General features: G+C 42.9%; 1 protein-coding gene across 4 annotated transcripts in view; it reads right to left on the reverse strand.

Annotated features, from left to right (window-relative positions):
- Positions 1-24,138, reverse strand: part of FHL2 (four and a half LIM domains 2) — a 71,845-nt gene that overhangs the window by 42,663 nt on the left and 5,044 nt on the right. Inside the window, exon 1 of one of the 4 annotated variants that reach the window (XM_006114573.5) lies at positions 22,141-22,313. The exons of 1 other annotated variant lie outside the window; for it this stretch is intronic. The gene's annotated coding sequence lies outside the window, so the exon portion shown is untranslated. Of the gene's footprint in view, positions 1-2,384; positions 2,528-22,140; positions 22,314-24,138 lie in introns of those variants that run through there. 2 more of the 4 variants (XM_089775396.1, XM_089775398.1) reach the window with 2 other exon arrangements.

A 24,138-nucleotide genomic window follows, 5' to 3' on the forward strand; every position in this document is an offset into this window, starting at 1 on the left:
GCCCACGCTATTAGCCTCATTTAGCATGAACACTCTCATTGACAATACTTTCCCCCATTTTTCCCCTTCTCTTTCCCTCCCATCCCCGCTTTTTCTCTGCTATTTATTTTTACCCTGGACTCCTTAACTCCATTCATCTGAAGAAGTGGGATGTGCCTATGAAAGCTCATGATACCATCTTTTTTGTTAGTCTCTAAGGCAGGGTTTCCCAACCTATGGGTCAGGAACCAAATATGTGTCGCCATTACATTTCAAAAGGGTCACCAGGTGTCTCCCCAAGCGGCTCTGCCCACCCTCCTCCCTCCGTTTTTGAATTGCCCTGGGTCACCAAGTCTTCCTGAATTGTCAAAATGGATCCCCATCTGGAAAAGGTTGGGAACCGCTGCTCTAAGGCTACGTCTAGACTACAAGCCTCTTTCGAAAGAGGCTTTTTCAAAAGAATCTTACAAAAAAGCCTCTTTTGAAAGAGAGCAACAACTTCTTTCGAAAAAGCAAGCCACTTTTTCGAAAGAGAGCACCCAGGCAGCCTGGATGCTCTCTTTCGAAAAAGCCCTGTTTGCATTCAAGAACACCTTTTTTCGAAAGAGCACTTTTGTGCAAAATCTTGCCACCTGACTACACTGTCCACAAGTATTTGCGCAAGAACACTGATGTTCTACTGTATGAAATCAGTGCTTCTTGCGCAAATACTCTGACGCTCCCGCTCAGGAATAAGTCCTCTTGCGCAAGTATTCTTGCGCAAGAGGCCAGTGTAGACAGATAATATCAGTTTCTTGCACAAGAAAGCCCGATGGCTAAAATGGCCATCGGAGCTTTCTTGTGCAAGACAGTGTCTACACTGGCATGGATGCTTTTGCACAACAGCAAATCTTTTGCACAAAGGCACATGCCAGTATAGACGCTCTCTTGCACAAATACTTTTAACGGAAAAGCTTTTCAGTTAAAAGTATTTGCGCAAAATCATGCCACTGTAGCCACAGCCTATATGTATAGTATCATGAGCCTTTGTGGGTAAAACTCACTCTGCTCATCTGAGGTGCTACAGGACTACTCCTTGTTTTTTAAATTTACAGACTAACACGGCTACCCCTCTGTGACTAGTAATAAAATAATTACCAATAAATAACTTAAATATCCTCTTTCCTCACCAACCATTTTGTCCTCCAAGCCTCTCACCTTTTCCCCATAAATCTTACATCAGAGATGAGCCTTGCAGCAAGTCCTGAAGGTTAAAAGACACCAGCTAGTTTGTATTTCTGCGGAGGCTGATTTCTAGTATCAAGAAGCCTTCATAGAGAAAAACTCTGCCAGAAGCTCTCTTGCCTTTAAATCAGGCCAAATACTTCTGCTGATCACAACTGTAGCAGTATATTATGAGGAATAGGCAAGTTCTCACATAGGCCTTTAAATGAAACTTATGTTTACATATCAAGTTAATACGACAGACACCTCTGATGCTGTTGCTGCTTTTGGTACTTAAATAGCCATATGAGGATGCAGTCACCCTATGGGTAGAATCCATCACAGTAATTATGTATACGAAAGTAGACATTTTACTACAAATGCATTTTTCTAAACATGCTGAAAATCCTTGAAAAGTGTTAGAAGTAACTGCGGTACAATGAGGATTAATTACGGTACAGAAACGTAGCAGGTGACTGGAGGAGGTTCAAGGTAGTCGGTTTGACACTTGCATTTATTTTCTTGACAAAACTTTGATCGTTCACTGGTGCTTAACACCCCCTCGCCCTTCTTCCCCTGTGAATGAAAAAATGTTGCCGTGGAATGTGTGTGTTCGAATGCTGCTTTGTTGGCAGGAGTGCTGACTTTTCGCGACAGGGCTATGTTGACACAACCCTGTCACTAAGTGCTGCGTAGACAGCTGTAGGAAGAATTCCTCAGGAGCACTGGGTGAGCATGCTGAACACCATCCCTTCGTGAGAGATACAGTATGTGCTCTCTTTCATGGGAGTCAAGTGCTATCCAGGGCCAGAGTTGTGGCCATTTCCTAAGGGTACGTCTAGACTACAGAACTTTTCCAGGATACCAGAGGTATCCAGAAAAACTTTGCTGTGTCCAAGTTATGCGTCTGCTTTTCCGAAATTTTTTTTGGAAAAGCAGATGTGTGTTTTTGTCATCCCTGTAAACCTCATTTTACAAGGCATAATGTATGTTCTAAAAGAGGTTTTTTTCCCACATTTGGCCCCATGTAGATGGACCAAATGTTGGAAAAGCCTCTTTCAGAAGAAAAGCAGAAAAAGATATGCAAATTGCAAACCGCAATTTGGGTATCTTTTCCCGACTTTTCTTTGTAGCGTGGACACAGCCTTAGACTCTTTGGCCACACTCCTAATGAAGCATGTGGTGCTATAGAGTGCACTAACCTGTCTCCTGAGGCTCCAAGGGAGTACTACAGGCAGTATTCTGACTGGTTCATTCCTGGTTGTGTTGAGAGGTTGGATAAGTGGTTCTCTCTCATGGGCTGGACCACTTGTGTAAGAAAAGCAGAAAGTAGGCCTGGAAGCATAAGCAGTATTAATTTCCATCCCATTATTTGTAAACATTTTATTCAACTCATATGTGGCATTATATAAAATTGTATTTGTTTAGGTTTTTTAATGGTCAGTGTATTGTCACAACTACCCAGTTCTGGAAGTTGACAAGCACATTGGGAATTTTCTCCCCTTTGGTTGAAAAAACAAACAGAAAAAAAAGACTGGAAAAAGGTGGTAGAGGTGGATCATTACATGCCATTTTCATTTCCTCTGGCTCCAGCCATGAAATATCTTTAATTAAGTGTCCATGAAAATCAAAAAGCAATGCTGCAAAGCTGGAAAACTGCTGAGCTTCTGTCTGATTCCATGGACTGCTGCTGTACTCTGGAAAGTTTTGTGCCATCAAATTTTAATCAAAATTCAGCAAATCCCATTCTGATGCTGGAACCGGTGTAATATAAGTTTCCAACAGAGTTGAGAGGTCCCATTAAAAATGCTGTTTTTGGCTCAGTGAGTGGTATGGAGTCATGCAAACATTACATTTTAGTCCAATAAGATTAAAATAACAGTTAAGTAATTTCATCCTCATGTGGGATATTTCAGATGTTTAATATTCTCCAAACAGATTTAGAATATAGACTCATAGACTTTAAAGCCTAAAGGGGCCATCATGATCATCTACTTTGACCTCTTGCACATCCCGGGCTACAAAACCTCCCTCACCTAATTCTGTAATAGACCCCTAATCTCTGGTTGAGTTACTGAAGTCCTCAAATCTTCCTGTTAAAGACTTCAAGTTACAGAGAATACACCATTTACTCTAGCAGCAAATGAGCCATGTCTCACATTGCAGAGGAAGACAAAAACCAAAACCAAGCCAAACCAGGGTCTCTGCCAATCTGGCATGGGGGAACATTCCTTTCTGACCCCACATATGACCATCAGTTAGACCTTGAGCATGTAGGTGAGACCACCAGCCAAACACATTGGAAAGAATTCTCTGTAGTAACTCAGAGTCCTCCCCATCTAATGTCTCATCACCAGCCACTGAAAATATTTACTAATAGTAGTCTCAGATGGGCCATAAGCAACTTCATCATATCCTCCTCTCCATACACTTATCAAGGTTGTTGTGAAGCTGGTTAGGCTTCCCTAAACCATCACCTCATTTCAAGCCTAAACTTATCGATGGCTAGTTTATATCTATTTGTTCTTGTGCCAGTATTGGTCCTTAACTTAAATAATTTCCTTCCTGCCCCGCTATTTATCTCTTTAATGTATTTATAGAAAGCAATCATATCTCTCTTTAGCCTTTGCTTGGTAAAGCTTAAACAAGTCAAGCTCTTTAAGATTCCTTTTGTAAAGTAGGTTCTTCATTCCACTGATCACCCTAGTAGCCCTTATCTGCATCTATTCCAGTTTTAATTTATCTTTCTTATCATAGGAGACCAGAATGGCACATGGTATTGCTCCAGTTTTCAAGGTCATCCAAATCTTCTTGTATGCCAATCTCCTCCATATTGGCAATACCTCTCAGCTTTGTGTCACCTGCAAATTTAAATAGCACATTCCCATTTTTTGTGTCAAGGTCATGGATGAACATCTTAAATAAGATTGGCCCCAAGACTGATCCCCGAGGAACATCTTTCTGTTGGGCTTACAATTTCATGTGTCAGTTCCTTGGATATTCTTGGATGGAGATTATCCCCATGATTTGGTCCTGTTAAATTATTTAAATCCCACCTAGGATGTTGTAATTTCTGTTTCCATATCTTCTTTCCCATTAGTCACCTTGACATTATCCTTATTACATAGGTCCTTATTACACTGGTTAAAAACCAGTTTTGTTTAGGTGCTGGGCTGTGTCTAGATCATTTTTAAGCTTCACCCCATCCTCCATGTTTAACAGTCCCACTTCTTCTCTCCTTGTGTTCTTATTTATATGGCTATAGAACCTTTTCCTATTGGGTTTAATTTTATCTGCACGATCCAGACTCTGCTTGGCTTTTGGCAGTTCTCACTTTTCCCCTGATGACCTAGTTTTGTTTATCCTCCCCTTTAGTTTAAACTGAATTAACTCATGGTCAGTCAAACCAGGACTATCCTCTACAAGCAATTCTTCTGCGAGATTATCACTATTTACCAATGCTAAATTGAAAATGGCATCGTGATTGTTTATTTGACAAAGAAATCTGTCAACACTTGCATCCAAGAATATCTGGGTCCCACCATTATCATAGCACTTGTTTACCAGTTTCGACGAGGGAAAATAATGTCTTCCATAATCACAGAAGTTTTTTTCATTAAACATATTAGAAGTCTATCTATATCCAAACAGGATTCTGGGGTCCCATAGCAAACCTCAGGTACTATGCAGTGGAACCTCTGTTATCTTTCTTCCCCAAAGTGATTTTAACCCAAACAGATTCTGTTTTATCCATTTCCTCACTTCTAATTTATTTATAGGCTACCTTACCATTAATCTACAATGTTACTTTACCAACTTTTATTTCTGTCTTTTCTGACAGCACGTACCCTTTCAATACCTGTATTCCAGTTATGGCTGCCATTCCACAATGTTTTTGTTCTCTCTATGATATCTGGGTTCACTTTCTCCAACAGTAGGTTTCATTCATCCATTTTGTTACTAGGCTCCTTGTGCTGATGCAGAGGCATGTTAATAGTTTCTGCTTGGCTTAGCCAAGATTCCTCACACAATTAGGTACAGTCATTCTACTGCCAGTATTGCTTACCTCACTATTAGTGCTACTAGTACCAGCACTATTTTCCCTCTTGTGATCTATTCTCCTACCCTCTGTTGTTCCTTTCGTCTTTGTTGTATCCTATCCTACTTGTTTTTTCTTCCACTCAATACTAGAATGAGTGGAGATTACATGAGCATTTCCCAAATGTCTCCCTCAGATGCCTAGTTTAAAGCTCTTTTAACCAGTTGTGTCAACCTCCATCCCAGAAGTCTGTTTCCCTCCTGATTAAGGTGGAGTCCACCCCATGAGAGCAGTCCTCTTTTTGTGAAAGCCTCCCATAGGTCAAACCAGGGCCGGCTTGAGCCATTCCTGCGCCCCAGGCAGTGGGCATGCGACACATGTGTGGCTCCGCCCCCAGGCACACGGCGCATGCGCGGCCCTACCCCCTGGTGCGCTGCGCACCTTACAGCTGCCATCGGGCACGCTGCACCTGATTGCAGCTCTAATGGGCACCGTGTGGCCATGCGCGTGTTGCCCCTTACAGCTGCCATCAGGTGCCCCCCAGAGGTTGGCGCCCCAGGCAGCTGCCCAGCTAGCCCCCCCCTTAATCTGGCCCTGGGTCAAACATCCTAAAGCCCTCTTCAAAGCACCACTGCCTGAGTCATCTGTTAATCCTGCTTGTCTTATCTCACCTTCACTCTTCTCCTTAGAAGTGTATAGAATCCCACCAAAGATCACCTGAGCCTCTATTTCTTTAAGCATCTTGGCACTGACTTCCTTGATGCATTCCAGTGAGAATCTAGCAATAGCCTGGATTCTTTCCCACTCCACTGGTATCCTTTTCATTCTCAGATCTACACTGTGTATCATAGTTCCCTGCAGAGAACACTCCCTAGTCAGCACAGTTTAAATTGTATGTCTGAGCACAGTTTTGTAAATATTAATCTGCATATTTTTAAACAATTATGCCTAATAAGGCTAAGACTTAATTATGGGTATTTTTAGTAAAAGTCAGGAACAGGCCATGGGCAATAAACAAAAATTCAGGGGACTGACATATTCATGACTTTTAATATAAAATATCCCTGAGTAATTCCTAACCGCTCCTAGGGTACCACTTCTCTTAGGAAGCGGAGGGAGAGGAGAGGTCTGGGGGGGGCTAATGGCTAGCTCCAGATCTGGCAGTGGGGGCTGACTACCTCTGGCCACCTGCTGCTCTGAGTTCCCTGGGTACAGTTCCTTGGGGCCAGCTGCTTGGACAGCCTAGGGGTCAGTCATGCTAACCACTGCAGTTGCATATATTACAGAGGTTGTAGAAAGATATGAAATCTGTGACCTCTGTGACAGACTCGCAGCCTCACTAATTAATAACTTAGGTTATGATTTGTTGTGAATAGTGTGCATGCAAAAAAAGGCTAAGTTTATCTTAAACTACTTAAGTATTAACCCAGCTTTACACATTTCTGTGCCTTAATTAAACCATTCCTGTTTGCGGGCTCTCTAGAAAGAGATTTTTAACTTCTTAAAATATCAGTTATGTCCTGGATCATCGTCTTTGGGGCAGAGTAAACTATATTCAGCTACATTTTGCAGTGTGGGTTAGGTCTGACTTCATCAATGAAATGGACTTTTTTCTTATGTTCCCCTTCAGTTCTTTGGATCAAGCCTGATGACAAGCCTGCCTTATTAAGGAGTCCCCGTCACATAGACCTGCCTCTTGTTGTGGTTGGTGCACTTCTCCATCCTCCCACCTTCTAATCTTTCTGATTTCTTCTTGTCTGTTGTTCACATTTGCAATATTCTGCAAGTCATCCACTATCCTGCTGGGCCTCCAAACTTTGGCTATTTTCATTGGCATGTCCCCTTTTCTTATAGGATTAGCTACTTTTCTCTTTCCTTGTCTTTCCGTTACTTACTGCCCATCTCTCCCCTTTATTTTACAGCTCAACAAAGCTGTTCCTCAACTCTTTTTCACCTTCATAGGCCAGTCTTTTCTTCTGCTGTGTTCTCACAGTCACATACTTCCACTAGTCACTTTTCTCAACCAGCTGTCTAGCCTCATATTTCACTGGTCCAGCTTGCATCTGCCAGTCTTGAGTTTTCCCTTCAACCTTCTCTTGCCTTCCATCAATTATCTGCTTAAGTCCCCTTGGAAACTCAGTCATAGTTTCTAGCTGCATCTTCAAACCTCAGATCCTCTTCCATCAGTTCTATCAGGCAGCCCTTCATAAAAATGAAGCATCTTCCATGTACCCCACCAGGATAATGTACATCCTTACCACTGCTTGTGTCCCCAAAATCCAAGTCCTCCACAAAAAATCCCAAACTGAACGTCACTCTCCCCCCCAAAACTTTCTGGACAAATTCCCATTCAGATTCCCATTTTCAGTTCTGCTTGCTGGCTCCTCTTCTGCTGGCTCCTGCATATGCAATGCAATGTATTAACAGTTTTTTTTTTACTGTATTTCTCATCCTTGCTCCTCCCCTTCAAGTCCCTAGTTACAACTCCTAGTTACTGCAATCTGAATTGTCCCCTCCTCCCACTAGTTGATAAAGAGCCCCTGGGGTAAACCTTCAGCTGGAGTAAATTGTCACAGCTCCATGGATTTCAATAGACAGCTGGGGAGCTGTTTTGTTTGCTTCTGAAAGACCTAAGGCCTTTTCTTCTCCTAGGAGGAAAGTGTTACTGCAATTTATTCCTAAACCAAACTGAAAAGCATTGTATTTGTGGGAACTCTGGACAAACTGGGAGAAATAAATCATATTTCTAGTCAATAATATCTGTTTTCTTAACATGTTTGAATAGTTTTCACATGTGGTCTTTACCAGTTACTTGTTTGCTTCAGTGATAAATGAGAGACAGGCTCTCATGGCTTGGTAGCGTTCAAGCATGCTTATTTCAATAGAGAGAAGAGAACAAGTCACCATGGCTTGTTCTGAAATGTCAACTTGGTTATGTATAGCCCGCATTGCTATGTCGGGATACCAAAACATAGTGAACGCGTCCACTATTTTAGAAAATTTTTCGTCTGTTTTTCTGGAAAAACGCTGCAGTGTAGACATACCCTTGGAGTCACTAGCTTGGGGGAGGAGCACTGCCACGTGCATCCTCTTCTCTTCCCTCCACCGGTGCAGCAGTTGCTTAAACCTGTTCCTGGCACCACTCCCTTGTAGGAGACCTCAGCAGTGGCCAGCAAGGGAATACAGTGCAGAGCTGCAAGATGCAGGCTGCTGTCCCGGGCAGACAGGGACAAGTTGGGGAGGTAGCAGATGGAAGTAGGAGATAGAACCGGCCGCAAACATTAGTGAAGCTGGGCCTCTGGGCCCAGAATATTCCTGTGTCCATATAACCCACTGCTCCTGAGTATAGGTCCTGTGCTTCTCTTTTCATATGCTGATGGAGGCGAGTCTGATCCTATGGAACAGGGTTGGGACATGGCAGAGAGGAGGGAAGAAATGTCACATCCTCTCTTCCCTGCCCCTCTGTGGAACATCCTCTGGATACTAGCTTTGCTGCCATTAGAGAGCATTGAGTTGCATTAGCAGGTTTTCACTGGGTTCCTCCAGCCCTGATCCCAGGGAAGCCAAGTCACTGGAGACGAATTTTGCAGCAATTACTGCTATTGTAATATTGCCCCTTGGTTTATTAAACAGTAGTTCATGTTAAATAACTTCTGAAACGCATATAGTACTTGTCAGCGTTTCTTCCTTATTTTCAGTCTCGGATTCTCTGTAGCTGCTGCCTTTTCAAGGCAGGATTTGGATCAACCCCCTATTTCACTTATTAGTGTTAACTTATCCCTAGAACTCATACAAATACTGAAAAGTAAATTTTTGGCTTAGGAATGCACTCATTGTCAAATTTTGTTTTTAAATTGTCCCCCAGATTTCTGTATGTTGGGTAGACTACATTTAGCAGATACAAGTGTATCTCTAGTCTGTTCTGTAGATCTTGTATCTGCACTCCAGATCACTATTGTATATTATGTACTTGATTCATGTACACCATTGGTATAAATGATTCATGTACACCATTGGTATAAATGAAAGGTGTGCATGCTGAGGAAGTAATTAACAGTTAGACCACAAGAGATTCGAACAGTTATGCGACATGAGATTTCGATGGGTGGGTTAAGAGCAGAATTTCACAGTACTTATACATTCCAGCTCTTACTCAGGTTTGGAGATGAAAATGAATAATGTTCCTGTCAGCCCTGGTTCAGATTCTTGGCAGGAACAGAACTGTACAGAAGGAAAAGTTAGAAATAAAAACTATAAAATAATTCAGAGAGTGCAGAACTATAAAATAAGTGAAGGAAATACTGAGTGAAAACAAGGAAACTAGAAAGACGTCACCAGAAACATAACAGTAAAGCTAAAATGGAAAGAAGAAAAAAAAAAGTAATGAAAGAAAATCATGGGTCATGGGACTACAGTCATTACTGAAGCAAAACTTTCACTGAATTCAAAGGGAGTTTTGACACTATCAGGACTGCAGAATCGCATCCCAGTTTTCTCTGAATGCTACTATTTCTGAAGACATAATTCAAGAAATATTGCTGTATCTCCCTGAATTGAAGATAGTTTGGGGTTCCCTGTTTTCCATAAAGATTCTTTTGTGTGGTAGCAATTTATTTCTGCCCGGTGACATGGTGTATTTATTCTACATATAGCATGAGGGCGTAGAGATTGACTCTCAGACATGTTATGATTAAAAATATTAACTCAAGTCAGGCACTTTGAAGTAGCAGCCTTGCTACTGATCCTTCTAGCTCCAAGTTCTTTTTGAACTCTATAAATGTCCTGTCCTGTTTAAATAATAGGATTAAGTACATTAGTTTGTTGCTGATGTGGATTCTGATCTCTGGGCCACTGGTATAGAACATTAATCCATAACAAGACACCTTAATTATAAATGAAAAATGCATCTTAAAATTGCTCTGTACATATATTGCATTTCTTCCTACAATGTTTTCCATAAAGGGATTGCCTAAATGTGTTATGACCTTCATGGGAATGGCTTGGTTTAAAATTAAAATAAAAATTGAGGAAACAGACAGCTTTATAAAATAACATGACAGTACCCTTAAAAGTTGAAGTGACTGTGATGTCAAAGAATGTCACTTTTGAAATTATTACTGACATGGTAGAAAACATAGTTGTGTGAAGTATTCAGGCATGGGGTGGGATGAAAGGGAATCAGGTGTTCAATTGCTATTAAAAATTAAGGGGAATTGGGCACATAACTTCTCTAGGTGCTCTTGAAAACTCTATCTGTCATTTGTTATTTGTACTACCTGTATCTGGGTTCTCTACTCCTGAGCTAGAGACTGAGGAGCTTGCTATAGGTTTAGCTAAGAGATAGGTGTATTTGAGCTCATGCACCACCAGTGCATGCATTAAACTTCAGAGGTCCCAAGTTTGATCTCATCCATCACTGACTGGAGTTTGTCAGTGCTGTAGGGTAATAAAGGGGAGCTAAGTATGGAGTGTAAAATAAACACAGCCAATATGATGGGACTCACGCTAGTGATGGTGTCCAAAGGCCATGTCTTGTTTCCAGCCAACACTACTTCTGCTGCTTCTCCCCACCACTGAGGGATGTGTGTATTGGAAGGCTGCAGTGGTTAAGGGGAGGATCCAGAAAGATGGAATAGCCTCTCTTGCCTTTGCAAAATATGTTGCTTAAAAGCATGTGGTGACAGAATTCAATGTACTAGATTTTAAAGTAGGCTGCTAACAGACTTGGCATGTTTTCTCCATAGGAATTTTCTTCTGTAGGTTGCAAGGAGCTCTGCAAAGGTAGCCAAGCCTTAGCGACACATTTTACAAATGAGGTGCCTGAGGCATGGAGAGTTTAAGTGCCTTATCCAACATGGCATAGCGAGTCGGTGGCAGTGAGGAGCACAACAAAGATCTCCCGAATCCCAGTCTTGTGTTCACTGAATCTAGCTGGCGGGTACTCCAGGCAGAGCCCACTGGCAGAGGTGCTGGCTATTCCTCATTTCCGGCTGCTTTTACAGGCTGTTCTCCCCACTTAGCCTGGGGAGCACCCAACTGTGCAGAGGGGGCCTGGCTCAGGGGACAGGGAGGCACCCTGCCTCCCACAGCAGGGAGAGCCAGAGGTCCAAGTGGACCAGGCAGCTCCCATCAGCTTATGACCTGCCAGCTCCTGGCAGGAGGAAACAGTTTTCAAACCATGGGGCACATCTCCCTCCCCGCACCCCCTGGGGAAGCATATCTCAGAGTTTGAAAACCTCAGTGCTAAATAGGAGGCAGAAAACTAGGTGGGGGCCAAGTGACATCACCTGCCTCCCCACGTCACCTTTTGGGGGTTCAAATGTGGCTGCTCGCCTTGGGTGCTAATATGCTTAGTTAAGGCTCTGCCCTCTAATTGCCACCCCTGACACCTTGAAGACCCAATGGGCAGGGCACCTGAAAGGAGCCAGTGGACAGGAGCAGCATGCAGCAACACAGAAACAGCTTCTCTGAAACACAGCATGATTTAGTCACACCCCAGCGTGTACTTAAAACAACAAATCTAAATGCATAGTGCCTTCCCCAGGCTTGGCATTCACCATCATCAGCCCCTTGGCTGACATGACTTAGACGTGGTGCCACCCCACTTTCTTGGGGACCAAGATACAGCCTGTGTGCAGCAGATGCAGGCTCTCAGGGGCTGACTGCACAGAAAACCAAACCAAACAGCACCCCAAGCCCTCATGGTTAGTTTGTGCCAGCTGACACGGACTTCTGGGATTCAGGCTGCAGGGCTGTTTCACTGCTGCTCAGACAAGCCTAAGTGGTGATTCCTGAGGTAAGAAAAAAAAAAGAAGACAGCTTGACAGGCAGATCTCAGGTTGACCTTGAAAGGCTGATAGTAAGTCCTTCATTATCAGTATAAACTGAGCATGCTTAGTGTAGAAATCACTGAGAATGATACAGGTGGAACTCTGCCAGGCCACTTTTACAGTCTCTTTTCAGAAGGGAACGGGATTCTCAGCCTGAGTGCAGTGAGGAAAAGCTAAGCTTAAACATGGGAATTCAAAAGTACAGGTGTGTTTTGTGAGGAGAAAACGGATGGCAAAATGTTTTAAAAGATAAGAAACCTTTAGCAGGAAAATGTTTTTTTTTTAAATATTTAAGTTTAACACAGAAATTAAGAAAAAGATGTAAAATGACAGAACGTATATTCTAGGTGGTCAACAGCCAGTGTCACTAGAATTGCTTTGATAGGTTTAAAAAATGGTTCAATAAAAAAACAAACAAACAAACATATTGTAGTTCTAATTCATGGCATTACGCCAGGATAGTGTGCCCATGCTCAGGCAAAATCCCATTGAAATTTTCTGTTTAGAAAGCCTATTAGCACTGCCATCACAAATCCATTTTTGTAATACACACACACACAACTTGGCATAAATGTGCACAGGGCTGAAACTTATCATAGAAGTCTTGCCCCCAAAGCACATTTACTTACAAGTTTAAAATAAATGTATCTGTTTTTATGAGGAGATTTCCTATAAGTATTTTAAAATTAGTCAAATGGAAAATAACTTTTTAAACCAGCAAGTGTAAATATATTTATAGTTGCTGATTTAAAATGCTATTTTCTATTTGACTAATTTTAAAATTATTTTGTTTAAATAATGAAGTCTGATAGGTGATTAGTGCACAAATATAGATTTGTGACTTTTCAGTTTTTGGAAAAGGAAAGTTATGATGAATAGCTCGAGGTGACTTTCTACTGAATCACATAATGCATACAACAAAGAAAATGTGTGGATTGCCAATCCCAAAGACTGCGATCTCTGGTTTTCCAAAAGAAGCAGTCCAGGTATCTCCCCAAACTTGATAGGTTACCTGTAGCATGATAAAGTAGTCCAGGCTCTCTGCCTATTTAGTCTTTAAGCTCTGTTGAGATGGCTAACAAGGTTGTGAGTTTTTGATGGCTGTTGTCATGAGATGGACACCAGCCCAGTAGGAACTGTACTGAGTTGACCAACTCATTTAACATGTAGGTGGCCACAGAGCAAACATCAGATACACGTTTCAGTTGTTACTGATCTGGACTGAATACAAACCTGAGATGATTTAGAGGCAAGGGGCTTTGTATTCCCTTGCCAGTCTCTTGAGTCACCCAGATATTCAAACACAAACCATTGTTCAGAGGTGCCTATGTGTAACACGAAACCCTCTCTCTTGAATGTTTCACTTTCTCTTCACTTACAAGAGAGAGTGGTTTCTACAGAGTATTGCTTCCTACTGCAGCTACAGTCTTCCACCAGCTGAGAAGGAAGAATTCACGGCTAAGTTTTTTTCCTACCAACATCACCTTCTTTAGACACAACCAGCTCATTTGTGCATTCCCAGACCCAGTCCTGCCTTGAAGAGTTGAAACAGCGCCAGGAAGTGAAGCTAGAGCAATAAGAAAGCTGAGTTCACCTCACCAAGAAACAGAATAATTACAAAGAGAAAGAAGGTAGAAGGGAACAATGAGAGGGAGGTGGGTCGCATCTGTGTTAGTACAGTGACTCCCTATTGTATCAGTTTTACAATATATTGCTTGGGAGGACACTTGCTGACCTCATCCTCAGGATTTGGGAAAGTATCTTGGTTCACAAAAGTCCAAGTATGGAGGAGTGAGTAGGGCACAAATTTGGGATATAGATGAGTTGGGTTTAATTCCCTCCTTGGCTATAGTTGTCCTGCATGACCTTGGCCGAGTCAAATAGTCTCTCCTTGTTCCCTATTTGTGAACTGGAGATAGAGAAGTACGTGAAATGGAGATAGAGACGTATTGTTATCCCCCAGGGACAGATGACTGGTACTTGCTACTTGGGGGGGGGGGTGTCACAATTTGAAGTTCACCCCTACAGCAGTGTGAGTAACGTCCCTCCCTCTTATCCTCAGCAATCCCTCCCAGCAGCTTGCAGCTGTTTGCTCCTGCCGCCTTTCCCTGCGGCCAGAGTTTGCAGCTCACCATCTCTAGAAGCTGCCACATAGGGAGGGGGGTCTGGCCAGAATGCCCTGGCAGAAATTGAGGTGAGGGGAATGTGACCCTGCATGTCCCCTCACCCCCGCATTTGTGTTGCTTCTGCCCCAGGGCTTGTATTAAAAAATTGTGAGGCCCCCAGATAGTTACAGTAATGGGGGCTATAGAAGTACCTAAAATAAATTTAAAAGTGCTTTCCTGAATTGGCATCTAAATTTTGGAAGTAAAAAAAAAGCACCAGTAAATGCAATTTATCCCCTTACCATTTCTTTCTAACATGTTCTGCACCACTAGTGCCAGGCAACAGAAATTCACTAGAGCTTTAGTCCCTCATTGGGCCCTACTCAGCCTCCAAACCAGCGATGGGCAACCTAAGCTAGTGAGAGATGGGCAACCTCCTTCCTCTCAGTGGGCTGCAAAACTGTCATAACCAAGACAGTCTCCCGGGATAAAGTGGTTTCATTATCTTCACTTGTGTACCTGGAATGTGTAGGGTGAGCCGAATGAACCACAGCAGCGCTTCGATTGGGTGCAGAGGGAGCGCACGGCTCTCACAATCAATGTCATGTGCCATCAGCATGCATCTCACTTTGCGTGCCCTTGCTTTATGTGTGTGTCAAGTTAGTAGCATTGGTAGGAAAAAACCGATGTGGATAGAAACCAGGGGAATCTGGCAACACTGTGCATGGGCAACATTAAATAAAATGTCTTATGGGCCACACATAAAACCCAGATGGGCGGCAGGTTGCCCACCACTGCTCCGAAACTTTGGTTCCTGGGGCTAACAGTTATTTCAGACCATGAGTCTCAAGCCCCTTCATTTCCCCATCTTGCCGCAGAACCAGTGGAAATAAATAGATAGGACTGCGTTACTATAACATTCTTGCTCAGGGTGACATAAATGGGTTAAATTGCAATGAATCAACTGAAATGCAGTCTCCGTTACACTGACAACCTAGCTTCCTACAAGGGAAGGGATGTACATTTACATTTAAAAAAAAGTTAAAATTGTGTAGCTAAAATTCGGTATCAGTCTTAAAGAGAAAGTTCTAACTTGAACTCCAGGTTAGAGTGAGTGTGTGGTATGTGTTAGAAATAGTTTCAGACTTTACCTCTACCCCCTATTATATGCACAGGGCAATGTATCTTGGAAAATCATATTTTCCTATTTTTTTAAAACTCCATTACTCTCCCCTGTTGCCATATGAAAAGCCAACACTGGCAACAGGGAAAATGTATCATAAAGGAGACAGCTGTAAATTAATTACTCTTGAAGCACTGTCAAAGGCACAAAGTTAATAAACTTGAAAAGAGGAAAAATACTTTTTCTTCTAATCACTTTCAGTTTTAGTAATGTTAGGTAATAATTGTACCAGTATTCAGCCAATCAATTTCCAACAGAAACGTGATTTGTATTTTTTTTAAATTCACAGTATTCCTTTACAATATATATTCACTTTTATTCCTTCCATGTTTGTGTAGAGAAATAGTCTATAGAAAATACGTTAAGTAGGCCATACGACTTTTTTTTAAAAAGTAGGTGCTATGTACAAATTGCAGCGAAACTTCCTAACACTAATCAGTCTTTCAGGATGAACTGTCATTGTTGAAATCACCCTAGATTTATCATCATCAGACTGAACTCACCAGTGTACAAACTAAAGATAAAATATTACACCAGTAATAATTAATCTAACTTAAAAACAACTGTCTGAGGCAGTTCAGCTACTACTTACTGCTTATGGTCTGATTTGGCTCCCCCCCCCCCCCCCCCCCCCCCCCCCCCCCCCCCCCCCCCCCCCCCCCCCCCCCATTTAGCTATAAAAAAGGGAGAATTAAAGAGAAAAATATGAACATTTTGTATTGTTACATATCGATATACAGGGATCTCCTTAGGAGGCTGTGGGACCCACAAGCTCAGTACTGTTTAAAATAAAAGGAAAAGGATGAAATCCTGGCCTATCAATGGGAGATATGGCAAAATTTCCAATGATTTCAATGAGAGAAGGATTTCACCCACTTGATACTAAACGGTTCAAGAAAGTTCAGACCAAAGCAGACTGTAAAGAGCTTCACAAACTAAGGGTACGTCTAGACTACAGGATTTTGTCGACAGAAGTTTTGTCGACAGATACTGTCGACAAAGAGCGTCTAGACACACTGAGTTCTGTCGACAAAGCAAGCTGCTTTGTCGACAAAACCCTGTAGTCTAGACGCAACCCTACAGGCAATAACACCTTCTGTCGACAGAACTCTGTCGACAGAAGGCGTTATGCCTCGTAAAATGAGGTTTACCAGCGTCGACAAAACTGCTGAGTTCTGTCGATGTTATGACGACAGAACTCAGCCATAGTGTAGACGCTGGTATAGTTTTGTCGACAAAAATCCACTTTTGTCGACAAAACTCAGTAGTCTAGACACACCCTAAGTGACTGGGTAACAAAATGGCAAATACAATTTAATGCTGATAAATGTAAAGTAATGCACATTGGAAAAAATAATCCCAACTACACATACAATATGATGGGGACTAATTTAGCTATAACTACTCAAGAGAGAGATCTTGGAGTCGTTTGTGGATAGTTCTCTGAAAATATCCACTTAGTGTGCAGCAGCAGTCAAAAAAGTAAACAGAATGATAGGAATCATTAAATAAGGGGTTGGGAATAAGACAGAGAATATCTTATTGCTGCTATATAAATCCACGGTACGCCCACATCTTGAATACTGCATACAGATGTGGTCGCCTCATCTCAAAAATATATATTGGCATTGGAAAAGGTTCAGAAAAGGACAACAACAATTTTTTGGAATGGGTCCTATATGAAGAGAGATTAAAAAGACTGGGACTTTTCATCTTAGAAAAGAGGAGACTAAGGGGGGATATGACAGAGGTCTGCAAAATCATGACTGGTGTGGAAAAAGTGAATAAGGGAAAGTTATTTACTTGTCCCCATAACATAATTTCACTCCCCATGCTGCATGGGGAGTGCGGAGCCCAAACAGCCGCTTGCGCCACTTGCTCCCATGCAGCGGCCTGGCTGAGCGGTGCAGAAGTCAGCTGAGAGCCATGGTGGGAGGCAAAGGGGGGTAGGGTGGTGACATTCATGGCCAGGGGGTTGGGCCTGGAGCCGCTGTCACGCCGTACATCACCACCCCGCTCCCCTTTCCCCTCCCGCCATGGTGCTCGGCTGACTTCTGTGCCGCTCAGCCAGGCTGCCACAGGGGAGCAAGTGGCCGTTTGGGCCCCTAACTCCCCATGCAGCATGGGCCACCTAGAGGGAACAGCCAGCATTTCAGCAACAGCGCCGCCCAGTGGGAACAGCCAGCATTTTGGCATTACAGACTCTCAGACACTGGGCTACTATATATATGATGCCTGTTTTAATGGATTTATTCTCACTACACCTCTTGCCAGCTGCTGTCAAAGGTTTGCCTTATTCTAATTAGTTGGGGTATGTCTACACTACAGCGCTAATTCGAACTAACTTAGTTCGAAATAGTTAATTCGAACTAAGCTAATTCGAACTAACGGATCCAGACTAAAAAACTAGTTCGAATTAGCGTTTTGCTAATTCGAACTAGCATGTCCACATTAAGTGGACCCTGAACCGGGCTTAAGGATGGCCGGAAGCAGTGCTGGCAGGGCATCAGATGAGGACTTAGAGCGTGGAGCTGCTGCCTCAGGCTAGCTGAGGGCTGTGCTTAAAGGGACCCAACCCCCACCTCGGACAGACAGTTCTCAGGGTGCCCTGCTTGCAAAGCAGTCCTGGCTTGGATTGCCCGGAGTGCCCACACTGGGCACATCACAGCACTCGGCCATCAGCCCGGCTGCACTTGCCGCAGGCTGCCATCTGGGGAGAGGAGGCAATTGGGGGGCTGCAGGAGAGCTTCCACCCCCAGAAGCCCGCAGAGCCAGCCCAGTGCTCCCCATCGGGGGCTCATACCCCATTCCTCCCTCACCTCCTTCCACTTACCCCTCCCTAGCCCCCCTTCCTGATGTACAAAATAAAGGATAATTGTGTTCAAAAATAGAATCTCTCTTTATTGAACAAAACTGGGGGAGACTGGGAAAAGGAGGTGGGAGAGGGGAAGAGAGAGCGTGGGAGAGGAGAGGACAACTACAATGATGAGGGGTTTGGAACAGGCCCCATATGAAGAGAGGCTAAAGAGACTGGGACTTTTCAGCTTAGAAAAGAGGAGACTGAGGGGGGATATGATAGAGGTCTATAAAAGCATGATTGGGGTGGAGAGGGTGCATCAAGAAAAGTTCTTCATTAGTTCCCATAATAGAAGGACTAGAGGACACCAAAGGAAAGGAATGGGTAGCAGGCTTCAAACTAGTAACAGAAAGTTGTTCTTCACAAAGCAAAGAGTCAACCTGTGGAACTCCTTGCTGCGGGAGGCTGTGAAGGCTAGAACTAGAACAGAGTTTAAAGAGAAGTGAGATCAAGTCATGGAGGTTGGGTCCATGGAGTGGTATTAGCCAGAGGTTAGGAGTGGTGTCCCTGCCCAAGGTTTGTGGAAGGCTGGAGAGGGATGGCACGAGACAAATGACTTGGTCACTGTCGTCGGTCCATCCCCTCCAGGGTCCCTAGGGTTGGCCGCTGTCGGCAGACAGGCTACTGGGCTAGATGGACCTTTGGTCTGACCCAGGACGGCCATTCTAAGCTCAGGGCTCAGGGTCGGGGGTCTCAGTGGACCACCTTGATTTTCATGCCAACCTGCTCCTGGGTGGCCAGGCTGGCAGCTCTCCTGCCACTTTCCTGTGATGGCCACTTTCCTGTGCCTAGTGCGGAGGTCGTGGACGAGGTTCACGATGTCCGCACTGGACCAGGCGGGTGCCCACCTCTTGCAGTCCCGGGCAAGCTCCTGGGAGCCACCAGCCTGGTCCTGAGAAGAGGGGGAGGGCTGGGGGGCATCGGGTGGCTGGCTTGATCCGTGCCAGGTACAGGGTCTGCTAGCTGGGTGCTGGCAGGCTTGCACCTGGCAAGGGCATCGTAGCCAGCCTGTGCCCCTTTAAGGGGTCTGGGGCCGGGAGGGGGGCATAGAGTTTCCCTGGTGGTGCCCAGAGTGGCCACCAGGGAAAGCTGGGGAGGGCTAGTCTCCCACTAGTTCGAATTAAGGGGCTACACACCCTTTAATTCGAACAAGTAAGTTCGAACTAGGCTTAGTCCTCGTACAATGAGGTTTACCTAGTTCAAACTAAGCGCTCCGCTAGTTCGAATTAAGTTTGAACTAGCGGAGCGCTAGTGTAGCGCCTATCAAAGTTAATTCGAACTAACATCCGTTAGTTCGAATTAACTTTGTAGTGTAGACATACCCTTGGATATTTGTAAGGGAAAAAATAAAATTATTCATCCATTAATCATTTTTCAAAGGCTAATTATTAGCAAGGAATTGTTATTAACATCTCTTAAAATGAATTAATTTTTGGTCTCTATTTTCTTTCTCTGCATATACACATTTCACTTTAAAAAGTCAAATGCAATGGAAAGCTCCAAATTCTCTGCATTGCATTGGCATTTTTTTCAAAGTAACATAAACTGTAAATTCATCTTTGGGCAAGATATTTACAGGAAGCGTCTGTAAAATTAAACCTCCAATTCTTCATTCTTCATCTTTGCACTTATTGCTTATTAAGAGCAAATAAAAATCCTAAGACAGTGTCAATATGCAAAGCTGATGGCATAACAATGAGTGCCTAGCACGAATGACTGTTTTATTTCTCTCTGGTTCTGCCTAGAGGTGAGAGCGTGGAACAGGGAATGTGAAGACCTGGGCAAGACAGAAGTGGGGCTGATCTTTAGTATGAATACTGTCTTGTAACTTGGTTACTGGGATATTTACTGTACAATTATGTTGATTTAGTTTTTGATGAAAAAAGCATGCAGGAAGTGGAATGATGGCTCCAGATGAGATACCATCCAGTAAAATTTCACGGTTAAGAGTCAGTGCCCGAGCATTTTGCTTCTAGCCGATTTACAAAACTTAGAAGGGAGACAGTATTTGGTGGTGAACAAACAGCTTTTTATTGGGATAGCTGAAGAAGTTAGATCTTTTCAGCATCCATCAGTAGATGGTAAAAATTCAGCTAAGATTGACATGTGTCAGCTGCTGGTTTAAATTCCTTTCTTATGTATTTTGCTTTATTTTTATGGTTAGGATTAAACAATTCTTTGGTTTAGGCAGGTCATCTGCTCAGTCCATTCTGCCCTGGTCACAGATGCCTGAAGGCAAAAATTGTATGTTCCCCACCCGGTCAGGCTTCCTGGGCAGACATGAGAAATACACAAGGTACAATAGTCCAGATGCATGATTCCACTCCAGGAGAGGCAAAGGGATGAAGTCTGACACCCAAGGGAGTAGAATCAGAGAACAGAGAGGCGTCAGAGAACGCCGAATATGGGTCTGATAACAAACCTATTGAAGTCAACTGAAATAGTCCTATGGACGTCAGTGGGCTTTGGATCAGGTCCTGAGGCTACGTCTATACTACAGGGTTTTTGCGCAAAAACAGCTGTTTTTGTGCAAAAACCCACAGAGCATCCATACCTCAAGCATGTTTTTGTACAAAATTTACAGTAAAACAGCAGAATAGAGGGCTTTTTGCGGTGTAGGTATACCTCTTTCTATGAGGAATAACTCCTTTTTGCACAAGAATTCTTGCACAAAAAGGTGTGTAGACGCTCAACAGGGGTTTCTTGTGCAAAAAGAGCCTATCAGAAAAAGTACAGGTGCTCTGATGGCCACTCTGTGAATGGCCATCAGAGCTTTCTTGCTCAAGAGCGTTCATGTGTGGATGCGCTTTTGCACAAGAAGTTTTTGTGGAAGATCTCTTCTGCAAAAAGCGTCTTGTGCAAAAAGCCTGCAGTGTAGATGTAGTCTAAGGGTCCTGATCTCCAGAAGTGTTGAGCATTTACAACCCCGATAAAATACCTGCAAGCTGTGGATGCTTAGCATTTTAAAAATCAGCCTAAATTAATTTCAGTCCCTCAATAATAGTATAGTAAATAACATTGGGACACAACATTTGTTAGTGTTAGCTTTTATCCATAGCTGTACAGTCTGGGTAAGAATTCTTATTTTTCCATGTAAAGCACTTTGAGATCCTTGATTGAAAAGTCCTCTCAACAAAACTGTGAGTATGCAAATGAAAATATACACAGTCTACTATATGTATGCAAAGAATTTTATTTTTCCAAAGAAGTTTCCTTGTATTGACTTCATTTGAAAATTAGTATTCTCATGAGATCAGAATAAAGGTAATTGGATGTAACATTAAACTGATAATTGATGTTTGGCAGGTATTGTTAATGCTGTTCCACATGTTAGTTATGAAGAATTCCTGCTCTGATACTGAGTAACACAGCAGTGCTTTTCCATTTCTTCTTTTGCACATTTACTATAATCCATAAGTAATTGTTTAGCTATGTAATCAGCATCATCTGGAATTTGCCCCAGGCCATTAGAAAATGGTGTCAAGGAGAAAAAGCTGAAAAGCAATATGGTCCATCTTTTGATTTTGTATCTAGTTTCCAAATATTCATCAGTAAAGGAGAAGTCATGACAGAGAAAAATGTATCAAGAGCTTTCTGTCTAAAGTCATTCAGTTTCCTATTTCAGTGCAGGAAAGCCTCTATACTTAAAGACTATTGTATTCCTTCACAACATGAAAACATGACACTGTATTATTAGGTGCTGACATGTGACGAGCAGCTGTTATTTAGCACCTGGTTCCCACCAATAAGCTAGCAACTCAGAAAAATGGGACATGTACATTGTTAGACAGTAAGAAATAAACAAGCTATTCAATAACCACACTCCCTGTAAAAGGGAAGCACCTAGCTCATACTCTATACTTAGAATGCTGACAATCTTCTTCTCCTCTGGGGGTGAGGAGGAAGGACAGTAAAAAAAAAAACACCTTATAATTTGCTCTTACCTTAGTGATGCTTCTGCTGTCTAGTCTGAGAATGAGTGTTGCGGAACTAGTACAGCGGCTTATTGCTGCACTGGATTACCCAAACTATGTATTTAGTAATTAGACAGTCTGGCATTTGTTAGCTAGATGAGCTATAAATACTCTATCTCCAAAGAACCAGCCTTCTACAGGAGATAAGAACCACAACACCTCATGGCAGGCAGCCTTTTAAGGCAGAGTCATTACAGTGGCACAAGACCTATAATGGAAAGGAGCTGCCTTTCTCTTAGCAACCCCATCCCTTTGTTCTGTTTAATATGAAGACAGCTGAACTTTATATAAACTTACCCATCTGTGTAAAGTGCTGGGAAATACTCAGGGCATTACATTACTGAACTATTAGTATTTTATTATAAATATCTGTACAATAAAAAAGCCTCAGAGGAGTAGCCGTGTGAGTCTGCATGTGCAAAAACAAAGAGGAGTCCTGTGGCGCCTTAAAGACTAACAGATTTATTTGGGCATAAGCTTTCATGGGTAAAACCCACTTCTGCCCAGATAAATAAAATGTCTCATTTTTAAGTAAGTTTTATCACATAAGAGATAAAGGCACTTAGAAAGTTTCTATTAGTCTTTGTGTACAACAGATTCCCTTTAGTAATCTAACTAAGGTATATGGCCACATTACTACAGAATCTCAGCATCTCAAATCTATGATATATTGATCTTCATAACACCTCTATTAGCTAGGGAACCACTACAAGCCCCACTTTATGCATGGAATGCTGAGATCAAGGTATGTATGGTGAGTTAGTTTTCAGCTGCTGGGGTGTAAATCTACAGTGCCCTAGGTTGCTGTGATGTAACTGGCTACATGGCCCCTATCATGCACTAAAAGTCCATAGTGCACAGCAGCTCTAAGCATACTTCAGCCAGGAATTAGGATCGACATGGACAGATAGCAGGCAGCAGGCTACTGTACAGTGCACCGTAACTTATAGCTTGCCACATATGAACAGCTCTCTGTATAAATAAGCCTTAAGGGACATGCTCAGGGTCACAGGGAAACCTGTGCTCGATCTGAATTGAACTGAACCAGATTCCAACTTGCTCCTTAATCTCCTCCTTTCTAATGAGTTGTTAGATCAGTTTCAGCAATATCATGCAAGTAGGGCACTACTGACCTGTCGTAGAATCACACAGAGAGTAGAGGTGGAAAGCATTAGCTAGGCCTCTGTTGTGCACTGAGAATTATGTGGGCCAAGCCCTGAGCTTGTGCAGAGCCTCACCGACTTCAACAGGGGCTCTGTACAGGTGCTGGGATCTGCCCATGCAGTTCTCAGGACAGGCTGGCTACTAGAGTCCATCCTATTGCCAGTGCACTATGCCGACATCACTGTGACCATAGGACAGTTGCCCCAGAGTTCCTAGATTCCAAGGCCAGAAGAGAGCATTGTGAACATCTAGGGATCACCTGATGTGTACCACTGGCCACAGAGCTTCCCCCCAATAATCCCTAATGCAGAGCTTTTAGTGCAAAACCTCCAGGCCTGATTTTAAAATGATCATTGAAGGAGAATCTGGCACAACCCTTGCAAAATGCTGGACAGATAAATTACTCTCACCATTAAAAATGTCTGCCTCAGTTCTAGTTTGAATTTGTCCAGCTTCAACTTCCAGCCGTTGGATCATGTGATACCTTCCTCTGCTAAATTAAAAAGCACTTTATTCAGTATTTGTTCCCCACGCAGGTTCTTACAGACTGTAATCAAGTCACGCCTTAACCTCCTCTTTGTTAAGCTATCTAGATGGAGCTCCTTAAGTCTATCGCATGTTTTCTAATCCTTTAATCATTCTTGTGGTTCATCTCTTAACCCCTTCTATTAATCATCATCTTCCTTGAGTGGTTGTCACCAGAATTCAAGCAGCAGTTGCGCCCGTGCCAAATATATACATAAAATAACCTTTCTACTCCTACTCAAGATTGTCCTGTTTATGAACCCTGGGACCTCATAAGCT

The sequence above is a fragment of the Pelodiscus sinensis genome, chromosome 1 (genome assembly GCF_052426305.1).
Source record: "Pelodiscus sinensis isolate ZL-2025 chromosome 1, ASM5242630v1, whole genome shotgun sequence".
NCBI classification, from domain to species: Eukaryota; Metazoa; Chordata; order Testudines; family Trionychidae; genus Pelodiscus; species Pelodiscus sinensis.